Source organism: Balaenoptera musculus, chromosome 5, assembly GCF_009873245.2.
Source record: "Balaenoptera musculus isolate JJ_BM4_2016_0621 chromosome 5, mBalMus1.pri.v3, whole genome shotgun sequence".
Lineage (NCBI taxonomy): Eukaryota > Metazoa > Chordata > Mammalia > Artiodactyla > Balaenopteridae > Balaenoptera > Balaenoptera musculus.
This window is the reverse complement of record NC_045789.1, coordinates 77,812,722-77,835,642: the sequence shown is the minus strand read 5'-3', so window position 1 is coordinate 77,835,642 and position 22,921 is coordinate 77,812,722. Positions and strand designations below refer to the sequence as shown.

General features: G+C 40.9%; 1 protein-coding gene and 1 pseudogene across 3 annotated transcripts in view; one reads left to right on the top strand and one right to left on the bottom strand.

Annotated features, from left to right (window-relative positions):
* Nucleotides 1-22,921, top strand: part of C5H4orf19 (chromosome 5 C4orf19 homolog) — an 85,778-nt gene that overhangs the window by 21,489 nt on the left and 41,368 nt on the right. The window lies entirely within an intron of this gene.
* On the bottom strand, nt 17,926-19,029 carry LOC118895498 (annotated as a pseudogene).

Genomic DNA, 22,921 nt, shown 5'->3' with positions numbered 1-22,921 from the left:
TATACATGGGTCTTGTTTTTGTATCCATTCAGCCAGCCTATGTCTTTTGGTTAGAACATTTAATCCATTTACATTTAAGGTAATTATTGATATGTATGTTCCTATTACCATTTTCTTAATTGTTTGGGGTTTGTTTTTGTAGGTCTTTTCCTTTTTGAAAAGGAAAAAAGACCTACAAAAGGCCTTTTTATAGGTCTTTTCTCATGTGTTTCCTGCCTAGAGAAGTTCCTTTAGCATTTGTTGTAAAGCTGATGTGGTGGTGCTGAATTCTCTTAGCTTTTGCTTGTCTGTAAAGGTTTTAATTTCTCCGTCGAATCTGAATGAGATCCTTGCTGGGTAGAGTAATCTCGGTTGTAGGTTTTTCCCTTTCATCACTTTAAATATGTCCTGCCACTTCCTTCTGGCTTGCAGAGTTTCTGCTGAAAGATCAGCTGTTAACCTTATGGGGATTCCCTTGTATGTTATTTGTTGCTTTTCCCTTGCTGCTTTTAATATTTTTTCTTTGTATTTAATTTTTGATAGTTTGATTAATATGTGTCTTGGTGTGTTTCTCCTTGGATTTTTCCTGTATGGGACTCTCTGCGCTTCCTGGACTTGATTGACTATTTCCTTTCCCATATTAGGGAAGTTTACAACTATAATCTCTTCAAATATTTTCTCAGTCCCTTTCTTTTTCTCTTCTTCTTCTCGGACCCCTATAATTCGAATGTTGGCACGTTTAATGTTGTCCCAGAGGTCTCTGAGACTGTCCTCAATTCTTTTCATTCTTTTTTCTTTACTCTGCTCTGCGGTAGTTATTTCCACTGTTGTATCTTCCAGGTCACTTATCCGTTCTTCTGCCTCAATTATTCTGCTATTGATTCCTTCTAGAGAGTTTTTAATTTCATTTATTGTGGTGTTCATCATTGTTTGTTTGCTCTTTAGTTCTTCTAAGTCCTTGTGAAATATTTCTTGTATTTTCTCCATTCTATTTCCAAGATTTAAGATCATCTTTAGTCTCATTACTCTGAATTCTTTTTTCAGGTAGACTGCCTATTTTCTCTTCATTTGTTTGGTCTTGTGGGTTTTTACCTTGGTCCTTCATCTGCTGTGTGTTTCTCTGTCTTCTCATTTTGCTTAACTTACTGTGTTTGGGGTCTCCTTTTTGCAGGCTGCAGATTCATAGTTACCGTTGTTTTTGGTGTCTGCCCCCAGTGGCTAAGGTTGGTTCAGTCGGTTGTGTAGGCTTCCTGGTGGAGGGGACTGGTGCCTGTGTTTTGGTGGATGAGGCTGGATCTTGTCTTTCTGGTGTGCAGGACCATGTCCGGTGGTGTGTTTTGGGGTGTATGTGAACTTATTATGATTTTAGGCAGCCTCTCTGCTAATGGGTGAGGTTGTGTTCCTGTCTTACTAGTTGTTTGGCATAGGGTATCCAGCACTGTAGCTTGCTGGTCATTGAGTGGAGCTGGGTCTTAGTGTTGAGATGTAGATCTCTGGGAGAGCTTTCACCATTTGATATTACGTGGAACCGGGAGGTCTCTGGTGGACCAGTGTCCTGAACTCGGCTCTCCCACCTCAGAGGCACAGACCTGACACCCAGCCGGAGCCCCAAGACCCTGTCAGCCAAATGGCTCAGAAAAAAAGGGAGAATAAAAGATGGGAGGGAGGGAAGGAAGGAAATAAAATAAAGTTATTAAAATAAAAAAATTTTTCCTTAATTATTAAAAAAAAAAAATTTTGTAAGTAATAAAAGAAAAAAAAGAAGAGAGCAACCAAACCAAAAAACAAACCACCAGTGATAACAAGTGCTAAAAACTATACTAAAAACAAAACAAAACAACAACAGCAAAATGGACAGAACCCTAGGACAGATGACAAAAGCAAAGCTGTACAGACAAAATCACACAAAGTAGCATACACATACACACAAAAAGAGAAAAAGGAAATATATATATATCTATATATTAAAAAAAAGGAAGAGAGCAACCAAATCAATAAACAAATCTACCAATGATAATAAACTCTAAATACTAAACTAAGATAAACATAAAACCAGAAACAAATTGGATGCCGAAAGCAAAGGCCAAGTCTACACTTGCTCCCAAAGTCTACCACCTCAATTTTGGGATGATTCGTTGTCTGTTCAGGTACTCCACAGATGCAGGGTACATCAAGTTGACTGTGGATATTTAATCTGCTGCTCTTGAGGCTGCTGGGAGAGATATTCCTTTCTCTTCTTTGTTCGCACAGCTCCTGGGGTTCAGCTTTGGATTTGGACCCGCCTCTGCCTGTAGATCGCCTGAGGGCATCTGTTCTTCGCTCACACAGGACGGGGTTAAAGGAGAAGCTGCTTCGGGGGCTCTGGCTCACTCAGGCCAGGGGGAGGGAGGGGTACGGATGCAGGACGAGCCTGCGGCGGCAGAGGCCGGCGTGACGTTGCAGCAGCCTCAGGCGCACCGTGCGTTCTCCAGGGGAAGTTGTCCCTGGATCACGGGACCCTGGCAGTGGCGGGCTGCACAGGCTCCCGGGAGGGGAGGTGTGGGTAGTGACCTGTGCTTACACATAGGCTTCTGGGTGGCGGCAGCAGTAGCTTTAGTGTGTCATGCCCGTCTCTGGTGTCCGTGCTGATAGCCATGGCTCGCGCCCGTCTCTGGAGCTCGTTTAGGCGGCGCTCTGAATCCCCTCTCCTTGCGCACCCTAAACAATGGTCTCTTGCCTGTTAGGCAGTTCCACAGTTTTTCCCAGACTCCCTCCTGGCTAGCTGTGGCGCACTAACCTCTCCCTGGGATCTGACCTCCGAAGCGGGAGCCTCAGCTTCCAGCCCCCACCCATCCCAGCAGGTGAGCAGACAAGCCTCTCAGGCTGGTGATTGCTGGTCAGCACCGATCCTCTGTGCAGGAATCTCTCCACTTTGCCCTCTGCACCCCTATTGCTGCGCTGTCCTCCGTGTCTCCGAAGCTTCCCCCCGCCACCCCCCGTCTCCTCCAGTGAAGGGGCTTCCTAGTGTGTGGAAACATTTCCTCCTTCACGGCTCCCTCCCAGAGGTGCAGGTCCCATCCCTATTCTTTTGTCTCTGTTTTTCCTTTTTTCTTTTGCCCTACCCAGGTACGTGGGGAGTTTCTTGCCTTTTGGGAAGTCTGAGGTCTTCTGCCAGTGTTCAGTAGGTGTTCTGTAGGAGTTGTTCCACATGTAGATGTATTTCTGATGTGTTTGTAGGGGGGACGTGATCTCCATGTCTTACTCCCCCGCCATCTGGAAGGTCTCCTTTAATATTTTAAATACATATAGTATTCACAATGTTTAAGATAATATGTTAATTAACATGAATAACCTTGTGATTCCAATTTAAAATATGTCATTGAGTGATTGATTTAGACCTTGGATCTGTAAGTTGAAACTTATAAGATAATTTTGCTGTTTTATACTCAACTGAAACTTTTAAGAGAACCAAAGATTTACGTTATTTGTGAGTTTATTAGTTTTATAAAATGACTTAAGTACTAGGGGAGGGTTTGTTTACTGGTCAGAAAACTGAAATAACTTAAGAAAATCCAGTATATTGCATCACTCTTAAAAGGATTGACAAAGTATATAGAATTTTAAGTAGAATGTAAGATTTATAGTTGATCCCAACTCAAGAGAAAATTAAATTTTTGGATTTGTTATTTTAATGACTTACCCATTAATTTAGAAAAATCTAAGTAGCCTCACATAATGTCTTTTGGGGCCTTAAGGGGACACCCAGAAAGCCCTGTTGCCGTCTCCCATTCCCAAGCATTGGTGTGCCCTGGGCTCCCTCCCCACCCCATGGAGCCAGACCAGCCTCTGGCAGTGTCAGAGTGTGTGCACCCCGAAGAGTACCCATACGCACATGACACCACATGCATCCCTCCAGCCCTGCTCTCCCCATACAGCTACAGATCCATTGAAGACAGCTGCCTGCAGGGCAGATCTACGGGCACATCCCCAGGCCCCTTTAAACTTAACCCATCTTACTAGCCCTGAGCTCATCACTGCCCCACGCCCACCCCCACCCGCACTGATTTGCCCTCCCTCCTGTGTTACTGTTTTGGCTGGTGACACGTCATCTGGTTTCCCTTCCCGTCAAGATCAAGAACCGGACCGTGGCTCAGGCACCTTTGCCTCCTCAGTGCCCACTACCCGACAGCAGCAGGTGCTCAAAAACTCCATCTGTGAATACGAAGGCTAAATAAAATATGGGGGTGGCATGAATACATGTTTTAGGACAAGTGGATGGGGAAGGCCTCAGGAGAGCAGGAATAGCTAACATTTATTGAGCACCTACTATGTGCCGGGCACTCCAAGTGGTTTATATACCTCATCTAACTTAAAAGGGTGGGCTCAGAGAGGTTAGGCAAGCTGTTCAAGATGACAGAGCTAGTAAGTGACAGAGCTGGGACTCAGTCAAGCTTCCTGTGACTCTGGGACACACCCTCTTAGCCAGCAGACTGCCTCCTCAGTGGCAGCCATCTCACCTCAGAGTCGCTGCTTTCACGTTAGGCTAGATGTCCTCAAACTGATTTTTATGCAGTGGCATTACTGATGACGATCAAGTGATACTTAGCAACTCAGAAATTAGTTTATAATCATTTAGTCCATTTTTTTTCACTTCCTTATGAAAGAACTCACTTTACCTTTTTAGACAGATCAAAATACCCAAGCATAATGATTTCAAAGATCAATCCCGTCACTTATGGAAAATATATCAGCAGAAGCAGTTCTCCCAGCTTTGCTGCCTGACCTTTTGCTGCTTTAGGAAAACTCCTTCTTGGTCTTTCCATGTACTGCCAGACCAAGAAGGATGTGTTGCAGTCCAGTTGGACACAAAATACTGGGTTTAGGCGGAAATGCAGCCACAAGAGTGCCTTTTAAGAAATAAAATTGAGATATCATCCTTCTCACATTTCCTCCTTCCCTCTCCTCTATACAGTTCATAGAAACAGTGCTCTTTTTTCCCACTGCACACTTCAACCCTAGTTCAAAATTAATAAGAGTGTTAAAACTAGCACTGCTATCTCATTCACATCCACCCCACCCATGACCTCACCCCTCACCCCCTGGAGAATAAGCCATTTTAATACAGGCTGCCTAATGCACCTTAAAGATTGAGATAATAATGATCCTTTGCTCAAAATAAACATTTTGAAACTAATGAGCATTCTAGTCTCTATTTCTCATTCCCTAATTAACTCTGTCCTGTCCAAAACTAGTGTGCTTTTTTTGGTTAAGATTCTTGAAGTTAGAGGAACTTCTGTCTAGCTTCTTTACAGGAAATTATGTGTAAAAATATACCACCTTTAGCAATGTTTATGAATTAATTATTTAGAAAGTTGATTGCCTGAGCTCTTCTATTTAATTGAGTCACATATATAACCTTGAAAATTGGAAGGAGCCTAGCTAAAGATATAATCATTATATATGACGTGCCATGGCATACATTTCTAGAAAGGGGTTGTAGTGAGCAGGAACTTTTTACCAATAATGTTTAACTAGAGCCTGAGGAATTTTAATTTCCGGAATTGCTTGTGATTGTGGCCAATCTGCAAAATCATTTTTCCTCAATTACAAGGAGTTAAAAAAGAAAAAAAGGAACTACTTTATATAAGGTGGAAAAGAATCGCAAAACTGAATCACCTCTCTGGCCTCATTCAGAGAATGCAGTGGCTCAAGAGCACCTGGCCTCGGTCTCTTAAGTGCACAGACCGAAAGGTAAATACATTTAGCACATGTTTCAGTGCTATTTATCACCATAGCCCTAGGACGATTAATGTTGTCCTTTTTCCGGGGCGGGGGTGGGGGAGTGATAAAGACAATAATTTACCCAAAGTGACATGGGACTGCTTAGTTTCAGGTCTTCCTTTAAATTGCTCTCTGGTCACAGGAGTCACTTCTCTGTTCCTTGTCAACAGATCATGTGTCACCTGTTGCTATAATGCAAAAGCCATGTTCCTTCAGCATCTTACTCATCATCACTAGATGCTTTAAATTCATAAAGTTTAGTTACTTCCATATCCCATTTGATCCCCGTGGGTTTATATATGCACATAGTAGCCACTGAAACAGGATAAAGCCATGGTGAAAAGCATAATCTTTTAGACACACCTGGTTTCAAATCCCAGCTCTAGAGCTTCTTAAGCTCTGTGAGCCTCCATTTCTTTGTAAACTAGGGATAATAATTGCACTGATACATAGATGGGATTGTTGTTGGCCTAGAAGCTAGGAATCAAATCAGTGCATACATGTGAAGAAATTTTCTATGTTAACTTGCATGACTTCTGTAATCAGACAGAAAACAATTCTTGAAAACACATTAAAAACAATGAAGTGTACCACTTCATGATAGGTACCCACGAGAATGGCTGTAATCAAAAAGATGGGCAATATCAAGTATTGGCAAGCATGTAGAGAAACTGGAACCCTCATACACTCACTACCAGTGGGAATGTAAAATGGTGAATCCATTTTGGAAAACAGTCTGGCAGTTTCTTAAAAGGTTTTCTTAAACACAGAACTACTATATTACCCAGCAATACACTCCCAGGTATATACCCAAGAAAATTGAAAACACATGTCCACACAAACATGTGTGTATGAATGTTCATAGCAGCATGATTCATGATAGCCAGAAAGTGTCCACTGACTGATGAGTAGACAAATAAAATGTGATACATCCATACAGTATTGGCTATTGCATGGCCATAGAAAGGAACGAAGTACTGATATATACTACAACATGGATAAACCTTGAAAATACCATGCTAAGTGAAAGAAGCCAGACACAAAAGTCCACATATTGCATGATTCCATTTATATGAAAGGCCCAGAATAGACAAATACACAGAAAGTATATTGGTGATTGCCTAGTGCTGAGTAGGTTGGGGGATCAGGGGTTCTTGCCTAAAACGTGCAGGATTTCTTTTTTGAGGGTGATAAAAATGTTCTAAAATTGTGTATAACTCCATGAATATACTAAAAACCATTGAAATGTATACTTTACCTGGGTGAATAGTAAGATATGTGAATTATATCTCAAAACTGTTAAAAAATAGTAAAGTAATGGACTTCTAATTACTTAACCTTTGAAGCTGAAAGTTTTTAGACAAGAGGTCAGTAGACATTACCCCATCAGAGGTGTGTCCCCATATCCATGGCCTTTGACTTGCGGGAAGCTTTTTGAAACTCTTCCTTACCCACAGCAGCAGTTTTCCCATGTGTACAAATGAGAAGCTTCAGCTCTGATCTTTAATAGTTTTATTGGTTTCTTCCTGATTGTAAAATTAACATAAACACATTGTTATGTGTTTATGTTAATTTTACAATCAGGAAGAAACCAATACAATGTTAAACTCAGATAAGTAGGAGTTCAAAGCATAAATTAAAGAACACAGGTAATGCTGTGACTCTGAGAGCAGTACCCCTTCCTGATTCCTTTCCAGGTTGGAAAATCTGGTCTAGAATTCAGGTTTTAGGGAACCGAGTTCTCACACCAAGGCCATATGTGAACTCCATTTTGACAGAACCTTCTCAAAAATTATCACTTGGACCTGGAGAGCTCATATTTCTAAAGGCAAGTTTCTAGTCTAGAATAGGTTAGATGGTGCCCAAATGCAGTTAACAGCTTGTATTAATTTAAAAACACAGCCCTGCTCACTTCGCCCTGCTATTAGTGGTCTTCCCCTCCCCAACACATTTGTACCAGGTTGTGATCTTACTCATCATTTACCTGGTTCTGATTTCTCTAGACCTACATGCAATCTCTGGAAATAATGGGTTAAGAGGGAAATCCCTGGATCTCTAGGGCTAGGGGCCAGTTCAGTGGGAGTCACCCCCTCCCCAAGGCAGGTCTTAGCGAGAGACTGACTATATACGTCAGGTGAATATAGTAGCCTATTCTTTGTCAGGGGGGGAAAAAAAAAAAAAGGGTTAATTATTTGGCTTAAGTCTACCAACTTGGTTGACCCTTAAAGGAACAGATACTTCCCTGAGCTTTGGATTGTCCTTCTAGTAAGGAACTAAAACAACTGTAAATACTGCTTAAATAAGGAATCAGACCTTTCACACTGTGTGTGTGCTTACGAAAGACATACTTATTTACAATTTGCCTTATAAAGTTAGTTTTCCAAGTTGGTATTTTAGTACAGGGAAATAAACTGATGACAAGATGTGCTGCTTTCCGTAGGGAATCCATTTCTGTGAAGAAACAGAACTGGAAACAATCTCACCCTCTTCATGCTCTCAGTGCTCTCTGCCTCCCCCTCAGTCGACACTTATCTGTTATTTTTATTGCTGATTATTCTTTCATTTGAAAGTGTTTTGTTTTCTCAGGTGGCTGTAAATTTTTTAAAAGTATGTCCCATAAATGTCATTTTATCTCCCGCAGTACCTTATTTAAGATCGAGCCCTGAATATTTCTTGATTAATCATTCGCCAGCAGGCGTGTCTAGCCTTCCTGAAATATGAGCATTTGTGATCAAATTACGTAGTCATATCTTTCTGAAGGCACCGTCAGAATTACACTGACTACAGTAAAGCAGAAAAGAGCAGCTTTTCTGGAGCAAAATCACATCATTAAACAGGTTGCTTAAAAGTATGTGGCGGTTTGTTGTACTAGTCTTCCAAGTCTTCTGTAGGTTTGAAAATTTTCAGAATCAAAAGTTGTTTTGTTGTTTTTTTTTAAGTTAAGCACCCACATATACCTGCAGAACTTAGACCCCATATCATATTTTTTTCCATATTCAACTTTTCACATGGGTTGTTTAGCTAAGCTGCAACAACAACTGCCTGTTTCTAGAGGACCCAAAACCTTTCTCCTTGAACCCTGCTCATTGTTTTTCTTCATAAAAATTCTTCACGGTGTGTTTCAGAGGTGTCCTCCCCGGACCTTCATCAATAAATTAACTGGGTATTTCACAAAAGGTGTTCTACAAACTCAGAGTTTTCAATGTAGAAGAGGAAGATTCAGGTGTTAACCAAATAATCACATGTAGGTAAATTTTCAGTAGTGACAAGTGCAATGTGAATCAATGGTACAGGGTTTTGACCCGAGAATGGAAGTAAAAGAAAGCTTCCCTGAGGAAGATCGGGGGTGTTAACCAGGAAGAAGAAGTGGCATGAGCAAAGGCCCTGTAGTGGGTAGAGGCAGAACAGTGTGGGACTAAAAGAAAACCTGTGAGGATGGATGGAGCCCAGGGAGGATGATGGTTCAATATAAGCTTGGAGAAGTGGGAAGGAATTTTGTCTTCTCATTTTAAGAGCAGTGGGACGCTACTGAAATGTCTTTACAGTCAGGGAGCTGGCATAATCCAGCCTGTTCTTGGGAAAGATTCCTGTGGCTGCGTTGTGGACAACTGCCTGGAGAGCACCCAGTGGGTGTGGGCAGACCTGTCAGAAAGGCCTTGCAGTGGACTAAGCAAGAGACATAGGTCATTTGGTCCAGGTTTCAATGGCAGTTCAGTAGAGAAAAGTGAACTAATTCAAGAAATATTTAGAAAATGAAATTGTCAGGCAATGTTGGTACAGCCCAGGTTTCATGAAGGTTCAGATGGAAGTGAACTCATTCAAGAAATATTTAAAAGATAAAGTCATCAGGAATTGGCCATGGATTGGAAATGAAAAGTGAGGCAAAGAGAGGTGTCAAGGATGGCACACGGATCATGTGAATCAAACTCATAATATGCACCTCAGCACATTAAAGGCTCCGAGAAGTTCTGCAGCAGAGAAACCTGGCTGACTGTCTAATCCAGCATTTCCCAAATTCACTTGAGCCCAGAATCCCCCTTTCTTTTCCCCAGTAACAGTTACTAACATCCTAGGAACACACTTCGGACAACTCTGAGTTAGCCTAGATAGGCTCTTGTACTTTGAACAATTCCAAATATTCTTCACGTTTTCTTTGTAAACCCATGTATTAGACCACTAGGGCTGCCATAACAAAATAGCACAGACTGGGTGGCTTAAGCAACAGACATTTAACTTCTCACAGTTCTGGAAGCTGGAAGTCCAAGGTCAAGGTGGCAGCAGGTTTGGTTTCTCCTGAGGCCTCTCTCCTTGCTGCCTCTTCAACATGGTCCTCCCACAGTCTGTGTTGTCTGTGTGTCCTAATCTCCCCTTCTAATAAAGACACAAGTCGGATTGGGTTAGGCCTCACCCTAATGACCTCATTTTACCTTAATTACCTCTTTAAAGGTCCTCTCTCTAAATACAGTCCCATTCTGAGACGCTATGGGATAGGGATACACTTCAGCCCGGAACAACCCCAGAAGCATAAACTCTTCTGCTAGCGCTGGTGCCACCACTGAGCATCGACGGCCTACACCACATCCAAGGTCTGGTGGTCCTGTGTCATGAAGGGTCATCCGTCATCAGCACTCTCCATAGAGAAGTCCCAATATGTGCTGGGGCAAGATTTTTGTTACTTACTCAGATTTCTTATTAGTAATCCTATAAAGTACCAATAAAGGATAAGAAAAATGCAACAAACAGTTTCCCTCTGATCATCCCCATGCCCAAGTTATCAAAGATGGAGATGTTAGTGGAGGAGAGGAATGCTTCTGGATTTTTCTTCTAACCCCATGAGACCAGCATTTCGCCTTGAAACAGCAGAGCACCTAAGCCAGGTGAACATTGGTCTGCTCCATTCCACTGTACCTGCCAGTCTGTAGCCCGGCATCCATGTAACCAGGTCTCTTAAATGTGAAGTGTGTGGGGTGCAGTGTGTGAGATGCATGGGGACTAAACTTCAGATTCTTACTTCACTCTCTGATCAGAAAGCAAGTCATTCAACTTTCTTCCGTTTCTTGTCCTGGGAGAATGTCCGAGAAGACTATGTTGATAGATCATTCTATCTTAAAAAACAAAAACCACTCTGTGCCTGTGAAAGTAAGGCTGTCACTCATCCCACACCATCAGACTGGCAGAGTAGTCAGATGGCCAAAACAGTATGGATGTATTGAGTCAGCAGTTCATAAAACCCACCTAAAGAGTGAATGTCTTATTATTTTGCACGCTATTTTATACTCTATATTTTCCACCAAAGTCACCTTCAGTTTTCCTATGTTTCTAATTTCGGCCAAGCCTTTAAATGTCACCACATCATCTTTATTGGAATTAAGTCCCAAATGAGTCACAAACCAATGAAAACTGCCTGCTGATTTGCTGATTATATACAATTTATGTTAAGGAAGGAGCCAGGATTTTTCTTTTCCTCCTGAATCCTGTTAAGTTTCAAAGTCTGTCTGCTACTTTTTGGAACCTGGGTACCACTAAGTGTGTCGTTGTATGAAACACGTCTACTATATTATTCCAATGGGACAGGCAGAAGATGCTTGGTTTGCACGTCATTCAGCTGCTTCTCAGGAAGAGATGGTTTGATCTGGCTTTACAGAAAACCACCCTTCTCTCCCTAATGACAGCAGAGAGGTGTCCATGCAAATAAAATGAACCAAACAGATTTCCCTGAACTTGTTTGGTGTGGGGTTACTGTAGCTAATCCAGTTCTGATACATTCCCCCTGTACACAGCCAGAACTGTTAGACACTGTTTCATGAATCAGGTTTGAATTATGGCCTCCATCCAGGGTGAAGTTAATCAGAAACTGATGTCTTTGTTTAAGTCTGGTTTATTGTCTTTGTTTCTCCTAGTAGATATTTACCTAATTCACTACCCTCCTAGTGCCGGCACAGCTGCACCAGGGCTCCTGAGATCCCTTTAGTTCAAATCCAACTTCTGCCACTTTAGCGCCTTGGCATTTTGTCAGTTTGAGTTCAAGTTCAAAGCCTGACTCCTGGTTTTAGGTGAAGATACTTTATCCCTGCCCTCTTCTTTAATGCGTGGCTCTGCAGGTGTCAGGAGCCGCAGGGACTAGGCAGCCTGGTAATTACATTGTTTACCTACTAGTTTCACACAAAACCAAAGCAATCGCAGGCACGCCACCAAGCAGCCTTCAGGGAAATAGATTCCAAAAAGCTTCACTGAAACCACTTATTTATTGACACTCAGAGACATTTAATCTTCCTGCTGAGCAAGAAACGCTTTGACCAAACAAGGAAAAACCCAGCCTTTCAAACAACTGACCTTTGTCAAAGGTTTATTGAGAAAGGGAAGCGAGAAAAGAGCTGGAGGTGCCAGATCCGGGCAGCCTTTGTCACACCCCTTTGCCAGGTGACAGGATCATATGGCTTTGGATACGAGCTTAAGAAACAAGAGAAAAGGAAAAAGTTTTCTCTCTCTACAGAATTTGGAATAAAGTTACTATTCCTTTTTATGACTTATAATGTGGACCTTCTTTCTAAAATATATTTTCCTTCTCTCACTTCCGGCTCAGTACACACACACACACACACACACACACACACACACACACACACACACACACAGTCCCACACCTTCATAACACATTTGAATAATACATTCTGCTAAAAATACCCACCATCACAGACATAGTCTTCCTCTTGGACACCTGTTCTAGTTCCCGGCTGTCTGGAAGTTCTGAAGATGTGTTCTAGAACTTTCTGTTAGACAATAAAGAAAACCATTGAGTTCTCTATGGGAGGCTGACGTGTGTAAGGTAATTAGCCCGGTGGTGCCTGGGCAGCTTCAGCGATCCAGAGGTGGTGGTGGCACAGAGTGTGAGTGATTGTTGTTATTCACGGAATGGAGAATAAGTGTGACATTTTAGGTTCCATTTATTAAAATAGAGCAAGAACCATATGAAATGCTTTGATGGTTCTCAAGTAGCTTTTTTGGCCCAAAGGTTAATGAAATACTTCAAAAAGGCAAAAAGAGATACATGGCCATACACTCACGTTCTTTAGTATGAAAATTTTCAAGCTACGGAAAAGCTTAAAGAATTGCACATCTCACCATCTAGAATCTACAATTAATGTTAGGTGTCTTTTCTCTATCACGTATCTAACCACCTGGCTATCCACCAATCCCTCTTTTTTTTTTTTGACTACATCTCAGAGTATGTTACAGACGTCATTTCATTTCAAACATTTCAACATGTGTTTGGTTGACTGTGAGTTCAGTTTTTATTTGCCGTTCTCTTCCTCTTCTCCTTCACCTTTCCCCCTGCCCTTCCTTCTCCCCTTCCTCTGGTGTAATTTACATTCAGTGAAATGCATAAATCCAAGTGTACAATTTGGTGAGTTTTGGCAACTGCATACAACTGTATAACGCAACTCCTCATCAACAAATATAGAGAAGATCATCACCCAGGAAAATTTCCATGCCCCTTCCCAATCGATTCTTGTTTCCACTCCAATGGAGTCAGTCACTATTCTGATTTTTTTAATCACCATGGCTTCATTTAGCCTATTTAAAACTTATATAAATGACTCATACAGTCTGTAAGAATGTATGTTCTCTTTTGTGTAAGGCTGCTTTTCCTCAGCATGTTCTTGAGTTCCGTATGTGTTGTGGCATATGTCAGCAGTTCATTCTTTTTTCTTGCTCAGTAGTATTTCATTGTATGACCACACCGCAGGGCATTATACTGTTGATGGACATTTGTGTTATTTCCAGTTTGGGACTACTCTGAATAAAGCTGCTGTCAACACTCTTGGACAAGTTTTTATGTGGATATATATTTTCATTGCTCCTGGGTAAATCCCCCAGGAGGCAAATTGCTGGCTCATAGGGTTGCTCCATATCCTTCACAGCCATGCCACCTGTGCTCAGATTTTCTGGGAGCAGCAATCTCCAGATCCATTCAAGTCCAGAATATACCCACCCTGCTTCCTGTCGCTGCTATTCTGGACAATAGCAGAACAAGGGGCAATAACAGTTATTTTAAGTTCTAAATGTTCTCGTTTTCCTTCTGCTTGAATAAAGTGTTTTTTTCAACCAGCATGTTAAGACATGTTAGCATTTGGATCAGGGGAAGAAACGGTACTTCGGACGTTGTAGGTAACTCCAGCCCATCTCATTTGTAAGTCAGCACCTATATCACAAATGCTGTTGATGGTAGACTGTCCATCATTTGAATATTCATCATGTATGGTGAGTAGAAGAAAACAACTTGAGGGGCTTCCCTGGTGGCGCAGTGGTTAAGAATCTGCCTGCCAGGGCTTCCCTGGTGGCACAGTGGTTGAGAGTCTGCCTGCCAATGCAGGGGACACGGGTTCGAGCCCTGGCCTGGGAAGATCCCACATGCCGCAGAGCAACTAGGCCCATGAGCCACAACTACTGAGCCTGCGCATCTGGAGCCTGTGCTCCGCAACAAGAGAGGCCGCGATAGTGAGAGGCCCGCGCACTGCGATGAAGAGTGGCCCCCGCTTGCCGCAACTAGAGAAAGCCCTCGCACAGAAACAAAGACCCAAGACAGCCATAAATAAATAAATAAATAAAATTAAAAAAAAAAAAAAGAATCTGCCTGCCAATGCAGGGGACACGGGTTCCAGCCCTGGTCCAGGAAGATCCCACGTGCCGCAGAGCAACAAAGCCCGTGTGCCACAACTACTGAGCCCGCACACCACAACTGCTGAAGCCCGCGAGCCTAAAGCCCATGCTCTGCAACAAGAGAAGCTACTGCAATGAGAAGCCCGCGCACCGCAACGAAGAGTAGCCCCCACTCTCTGCAACTAGAGAAAGTCCACGTGCAGCAACAAAGACCCAGCGCAGCCAAAAATAAATAAATTAACTAAAAAAAAAACCAACAACAACTTGAAAAACCTCTTATCCGTGGGCTACTCTATACATTCAGCCCTCTATATTTGCAGGTTCTGCATCTGTGGATTCAACCAGCTGCAGATCAAAAATATGTTCCAGAAAGTTCCAAAAAGCAAAATTTGAATTTGCCACACACCAGCAACTATTTACATAGCATTTACCTTGTATTTACAATTATTTACGTAGCATTTATGTTGTATTAGTTATTATAAATAATCTAGAGATAATTTAAAGTATATGGGAGGGTATGTGTAGGTTATATACAAATACACTGCCATTTTATATAAGGGACTTTGAATGTCCTTGGATTTTATCAGTAGTATCCATGGGGATCCTGTATCCCCCAGGGATACTGAGGGATGACTGTAGATGATTTCAGCTGGTCCCTCAACATCACTCAATTGCATGTTTTCTTTGGACATTTCTCTGTGCCGTCCTCTGTTGCATGCATTTTGAGCCCTCTCTCCTCCAGTCAGATCTCAGACCTAGTCACCTTCCTCACGCTTAGCACTACCTTAGTGGTTCTCAACCAGGGTCACTTTTGCCCCGCAGGTAACAACTTCTTTGATTGTCATGTGGGCAGGAAGGGTGCTACTAGCATAGCCAAGGCTCCCGAGCATCCTGCAGTGCAAAAACAGTCCCCCGGAAGAAAGACTGATCCATCCTAAAATATCGCTCGTGCCAAAGTTTAGAAACCCCACTTTACAGGCAAAATAGAATACATTAGAACAGGCTTCTTAACATGTTTTATGCTATGGACTGCTTTACCAGTCTGTTGAAGCCTATGGACCCCTTTTCAGGATGATATTTTTAAATGCATAAAATAAAATACATAGGACTACGAAGGAAATAGAGTTAACAATTTTTAAAAATTGTGATGTAATGTGCTTCTTTTTTATATTCCATTTTTTAAATCGAAGTGTAGTTGATTTACAATATTTGTTTCAGGTGTACAGCATAATAATTTAGTATTTTTCCAGATTATACTCCATTAAAAGTTATTATAAGATAATGGCTATAATTCCCTGTGCTATACAATATATCCTTGTTGCTTATCTATTTTATACACAGTAATTTGTATCTCTTAATCCCATACCCCTATTTTGCCCCTCCCCCCTTCCCTCTCCCCTTTGGTAACTACTAGTTTATTTTCTATATCTGTGAGTCTGTTTCTGTTTTGCATATATAGTCATTTATGTTATGTTTTAGATTCCACATGTAAGTGGTATCATACAGAATTTGCTAACTCTGACATATTCTTCTAGGTGTAATATTTGCTAGGTCCATCCAGATTGCGACAAATGGCAGAATTTCATTCTTTTTTATGGCTGGGTGATATTCCATTGTGTGTATATGTGTGTGTATGTGTGTGTGTGTGTGTACATCTTCTTTTTCTGTTCATCTGTTGATGGACACTTGGGTTGCTTCCATGTCTTGACTATTGTAAATAATGCTGCTATGAATATTGGGGTGCCATGTATATTTTCGAATTAGTGTTTTCTTTTTGCTTTCTGTTTTTTGTTTTTGGGTTTTTTTGGATACATACCCAGGAGTGGAATTGCTGGAGCATATGGTAGTTCTGTTTTTAGTTTTTTGAGGAACCTCTATACTGTTCTCCATAGTGGCTGTACCAAGTTAAATTCCCACCAACAGTGTACAAGGGTTCCCTTTTCTCCACATCTTCTCCAACAGTTGTTATTTGTAGATTTTTTGATGATAGCCATTCTGACAGGTGTGAGGTGATATCTCATAGTTGTTTTGACTTGTATGTCTCTAATAATTAGTGATCTTGAGCATCTTTTCATGTGCCTGTTATGTCATCTTTGGAAAAACGTCAGTGTGTGTTTCTTTATAAATGTATTACAGAACAAGATCTAACAAGAGTCTAATACATACCATAGTTATGAGCATAAACAATGTTTTGAGATCTACAACAGCTCTAATATAATATGAAAATATCTGCTTTCTATTAGAGGCAAAGTCACAGGAACTGCCAATGATGCTGTGGTTTGATGCCTACATTCAGAATTGAAGAAAATAGTAAATTTAAGTTAGAGGTTAGGTAAGAAGGAGAAGTGACTTTTACTCATTTAAGTTCACAGATGCCGTGAACCCTATTTAGGAGCTCCTTGAGGCTCTGCACACCGCAGCTCAAAAAACTCCTGCATTTGAGGAGATTGCCATCACACACACGCACACACACACAAATTTATCTACATGTATATCCATCCTTCCTTCCCTCCTGATACAAGAGTAGACGTCCCTTTCAATCAGAGTTCACTTGCAGGAAGCAGAAGTTACGTTAGCTATGTCAAGCAAAAGGAAATTTAATACAGGGAATTGAATGCTTACAGTATCCCTGGAAAGGCTTGAGTAACAGGCTCAATAACACTAAAAACAAAAACGACAACAAAAAACCACCACAGAACTAACCCTTCCAGGGAGCTGCCTCCTCTTACACAACCAAACAGAGGGGGAGTTGGAAATGATGGGTGGAACACCGCCTTAGCTGGGATTAGCTGGTGAGCTGCTACAAGTGATGGCCCTAGAGTCACACCATGCCTCATGGATCTGCACAGACAGAAAAACAAACGCCCCCCATTCTGCCTCTTGACATCCACAAAGCACCAGGATGCTGGAACACTGCTAACGTGCTAACAGAAAACCCAGCATGTCCCTGTGGGGCTTGCCAGTAGAAAGAGCAGGAGTAGCCAAAGTACAACCTGTCCCTCCCTCTCTTCTGGCTTTCTCATCTTGCATAGGATTGTCTGAATCTAAGTCGGTATGGGAACGCTTTTCTCATTTCTAGCTTCTGCGGAACAGGAAGACACATAAAATGAAGACAGTGAGCACAGGTCCACCTTATTCCCCACCATCTCCTATCTGAGGCTGATTAATCCTTCCTTGTTCCCTCCTGCCTGCTAACAGACCTTGCTCAAACCATGATCCTGTCTCTTACCTCTGTCTTCAATTCCTCCCTTTCTTCCAACTGTCTTCTACTATCATATCCAAATAACTTGAAAACTCCCAACTTAAGCAAACTTTCCATTAATCCTACTTTCTTCTTTCTCGCTCTCTCTCACCTTCCATTCACAGCCCATTTCCTTCTAAGGGTTTTTATGCCTAATGTTTCCACTTCCTCACCTCCTACTACTGGTTAACCCATAGCAATCTAGCTTCCAGATTCACCACTGTACCAAAACTGCCTTTGCCAAGGTCACCAGTTACCTTTCTTGGTAACTTCTTGGTGCTAAACCTGAGAGGCATTTACAGTCCTTTGCTTACTGGACCCTTGAGTGTCATTTAACACTACTGGTCAATCCTTGCTCCCTGAAACTCTTTACCTGCTTTATTACCACACTCACTTCTATTTATGTATTTGTTTGTTTTTCAAATAAAAGTTTTCATATATTTATTACTGAACCAACCAACTAGTACAGGAGCATAGAAATATCATTTTCCCAGTAAGACTTGTCCAACTGTCCAGATAATGGTGATTTTTTTTCAGCTTGATTTAGAAAGATGCTAATGACTTTGATACAGCATAAATGGTGCCATGTCATGTGCAATTCCATATAGACCCAGCTTGGTCTTTCTCCAGTGTCTCCTTTTGGAATCGTATCTGGTTTTACTACCAGTTTTCATCTGGAACCATTGCAGAATGGGACAGTTCTGCTTTTGTTTCTTGGCCAGAAATTACCTGATCTTGAAAGTCTCATAAGAAGACATGGCAAGGAATGGAGTTAACCCTCTTTATTTTTTTTCCTACCCACTGGCTGCAATTTATTAATCTCCTTTGTAGTTTTTTTTTCTTCTTCTTTTTTTTACATTAAGCAGTGTTCATCAGGATTTAGTCCTTTCTTTAACAATACATACTTATTGCCTCTATTTTGTTATTCAGTCTCATGGCCCTATTTATTAGCTATATTGGTAATGACTCTGAAATCTTTATATTGAGCCCAAAGCTTTCTTCTGAGTTTCTGGCCAATATATACTACTGCCAACAGAATACCTCCCTTTGAATGTTCATCAACCACCTTAGGTACAGAATACACCAAAGCAAAATCTTCTACCCACCCCCAAACCTGCACCTCCTTATTCCTATCACCCAGAGATAGGATGACCATCCATCCTATTTGCCCAGAACGCTTCTAGTTGAAACCTGTTGTTCTTGCATAATTAGTATAAGTGCTGCCTTTATCCTCAAAAGTGACATAATCAGTGTTGAACTAGAAAGCTTGCATTAAAACTTCATCTGGATACCACTTCAGGTAAATAATGCCTTTTAAAAAGGAGGATAAAAAGAGAATATTTTCTCTCATGAGGAGAATTTTTAAAACACAACATATACCTTGCAACATGCTGGAGAAATTTTAAAACAAAGCAAAAAGTAAAAGCAGAAGTCTGAAAATAAAGGAAACAACCAGGAGACATTAAGAAAATGGCAAAATAAGACGAGAGGAGAGAGTCAGTGCGTACCATAAATGTAAGTAGTTTAAACTTCTCTATTAAAAGGCACAGACTCGGGCTTCCTTGGTGGCACAGTGGTTGGGAGTCCGCCTGCCAATGCAGGGGACACGGGTTCGAGCCCTGGTCCGGGAAGATCCCACATGCCACGGAGCAGCTGGGCCCGTGGGCCACAACTACTGAGCCTGCGCTCTAGAGCCCGCGAGCCACAACTACTGAGCCCACGTGCCACAACTACTGAAGCCCACGTGCCTAGAGCCGGTGCTCCACAACAAGAGAGGCCACCGCAGTGAGACACCCGTGCACCGCAACGAAGAGTGGCCCCCGCTCGCCACAACTAGAGAAGGCCCGCGCCCAGCAACGAAGACCCAGTGCAGCCAAAAATAAATAAATAAAAATAAATTTATAAAAAAAAAAAAAAAAAAAAAAAAAAAAAAAGGCACAGACTCTTAGGTTGGGTCAGAAAAGAAGTAAAGTCAATTGCTGTTCACCCAGAATAATGTGACAAACAAAATAAACAATAAAAGGAAAGGCCAAGATAAGGCAAACAAATGAAACAGAGAGAAATCAGGGGCTGCATACTAATATCAGAAAAAAATACATTCAAAGAGAAAGAAACATAAAATAATAAATATGATCTTTCAATTTTTGATCTAGGGTATAGTTTCCAACAAAAAATAAAATTATGATTTTGTATGCCAAATAACTCAGCTTCTTCAAATACAAGCAAAAAGTATAGATAAAAAAGAAATTGAAAAAGGCAAATGTGGAGGAAGAATTTAACACAACTCTCCCAGTATTCCACAGTATTCCCTGAATCTGCAGGATAGACATAATTTTTAACATCATGCTTATTAATTATTTCCAAAATGTGCTTTAGAAGAATATTCCCATCCAGCATCATATGATACCTGCTCTCTTTATGTAGCTTATCATTGTAGTCTAAAATAAAATCTATTATGCAAATACTGCCAATAAATATATTTCATGGTTTAAAAAAAAATCTGATCCAATTTAGACAAATCATAAGCTAAACCTACTGCCTACCCCAAGATGACTTTTTTCATTTAAGTATATTCCCTTTGACTATATATGTGGTGATTTGTTGATAATAAATCTTACATTACACTTCATATACATACCCTGTTTTTTTTTTTCACTTAGTCTCATACCCTACTTTTTTTAAACTTAGTGTTACTTTCTTTTTCCAACTTATGAATATATCATAATTTGTTTAAGGATAATTCTAAGTGGAGCACCCTTTTTAAAAGATCTTTACTCATCGGACTTCCCTGGTGGTGCAGTGGTTGAGAGTCTGCCTGCCAATGCAGGAGACACGGGTTCGAGCCCTGGTCTGGAAAGATCCCACATGCCACGGAGCAGCTAGGCCTGTGCGCCACAACTACTGAAGCCCACATGCCTAGAGCCCATGCTCCGCAACAGGAGAAGCCCCCGCAGTGAGAAGCCCACACACCGCAACAAGAAGTGGCCCCCGCTCACCGCAACTAGAGAGAGCCCATGCACAGCAATGAAGACCCAACACAGCCAAAAATAAATAAATAAATAAAAAGGTCTTTACTCGTACCTCTCTGATTCTCTGATTACATTCTTTGTTTAGGCTCCAAGGACTAGAATTTTTGGAGCAAAAATTACTGATATTTTAAAGATTTTTTAACACTGGCTGTTATCATTAATCAAAAAGTTCAACTTACTTGACAAAAGTGTTATACAGTTATTTGCATTTATTTATTTCTGTAGTTGAATAATTTTTCATGTTCATTGGCTTTAGTATTTATTCATTTCTTAATTGGTTGGCCATGTCCTTTGTTATTTTTTTATTGATGTCTTTAATAAATATCCTTTTGAATTATGAACCCTTTTTTTTTTTTTTTTTTTTTTTTTTTATGACTGTGTTGAGTCTTCGTTTCTGTGCGTGGGCTTTCTCTAGTTGCGGCAGGTGGGGACCACTCTTCATCGCGGTGCGCGGGCCTCTCACCATCGCGGCCTCTCTTGTTGCGGAGCACAGGCTCCAGACGCGCAGGCTCAGTAATTGTGGCTCACGGGCCCAGTTGCTCCGTGGCATGTGGGATCTTCCCAGACCAGGGCTCGAACCCGTGTCCCCTGCATTGGCAGGCAGATTCTCAACCACTGCGCCACCAGGGAAGCCCTATGAACCCTTTTAAAGTTAAAGATAGTAACCCTTTATCATCTGTGTCATAAATGTTGTTCCATTTGATCTTTGCAGTTTTTCACCTCTTAAGGTGAAAAATATTTACTTTTTATGTAATCTGTTAATCTTTTACTTGTGTTTCTTCCAGACCTTTAGTAACTGAAAAGCCCTTCCTTATTCTTAAATTAGATAAATATTCACTTGTATTTCCCTCCAAATATTTTTATTCTCATTTAATTCAGGATCTAACTTTTCCCTAATAACCTGCTGTCCTACCACCATTTATGAAATGATTATAAAAATCCACAGGATCTTACATGTAGAAAAGCCTAAAGATTACACATTCACACACACAAATTATAACTAATATGGAATTCAGTGAAGTCACAGGATATAGAATCAACTTAAAAAAATCAGTTGCATTTCTATGTGCTAACAACAGACTATCCAAAAAGGAAATTAAGAAAACAATCCCAGTTAAAGTAGCAGCAAAAAAATAAAATACTTTATTTTTATAGGAATAAGTTTAACCAAGAAGGTGAAAGACCTGTACACTGAAAACTACAAAACATTGTTGAAAGAAATAAAGAAGACAGAAATAAACAGAAAGACAGCTCATGTTCATGGATTGGAAGACTTAATATTGTTAAAGTGTCCATACTACCCAATATGATCTACAGATTCAATGCAGTGTCTATCAAAATCTCAATGGCATTTTTTTACAGAAAAAGAAAAAACAATCCTAAAATTCATTCAGAACCACAAAAGACCCAGAATAGCCAAAGCAAACTTGAGACAGAAAAAGCTTGAGGTATCACACTTTCTGATTTCAAAATGTATTACAAAGCTACAGTAACTAAAACAGTATGGTACTGGCATAAAAACAGACATATAGACTAATGGAGCAGAATAAAAAGTCCAGAAATAAGTTTATAAATATATGGCGTCTTAGTCCATCCAGGCTTCTATAACAGAATACCATAGAATGGGTGGCTTATAAACAACAGTAATTTATTTCTCACAGTTCTGGAGGCTGGGAAATATAAGATCAAGGTGTTGGGATTCAGTATTTGGTGAGCTCTCACTTCCTGGTTCATAGAGAGCTGTCTTCTTGCCATAACCTCATGTGGCATAAGGGGCAAGAGAGTTTTCCGTGGTCTCTTTTATAAAGGCACTAATCCCATTCATTAGGGCATACAGACCTATAGTCTACAGCATAAGTTCAACTGATCTTTGACAAGGGTGCCAAGAGTACACAATGAGGAAAAGACAGTTGGGAAAACTGGATATCCACATGCAAAAGAACGAAATTGGACCCTTATCTTAAACCATACACAAAAATCAACTCATAATGGACTAAAGATGTAAACCTAAGACCTGAAACTATAGCACTCCAAAAAGAAAACATAACAGAAAACCTTCATGACATTGATCTTGACGATGATTTCTGGGATCTTACACCAAAAGCACAAGAAACAAAAGCAAAAATAGACAAATGGGACTACCTCAAGCTAAAAACCTGCATGGGGGACTTCCCTGGTGGTCCAGTGGTTAACAATCCGCCTTCCAATGTAGGGGACACGGATTCGATCCCTGGTCAGGGAACTAAGATCC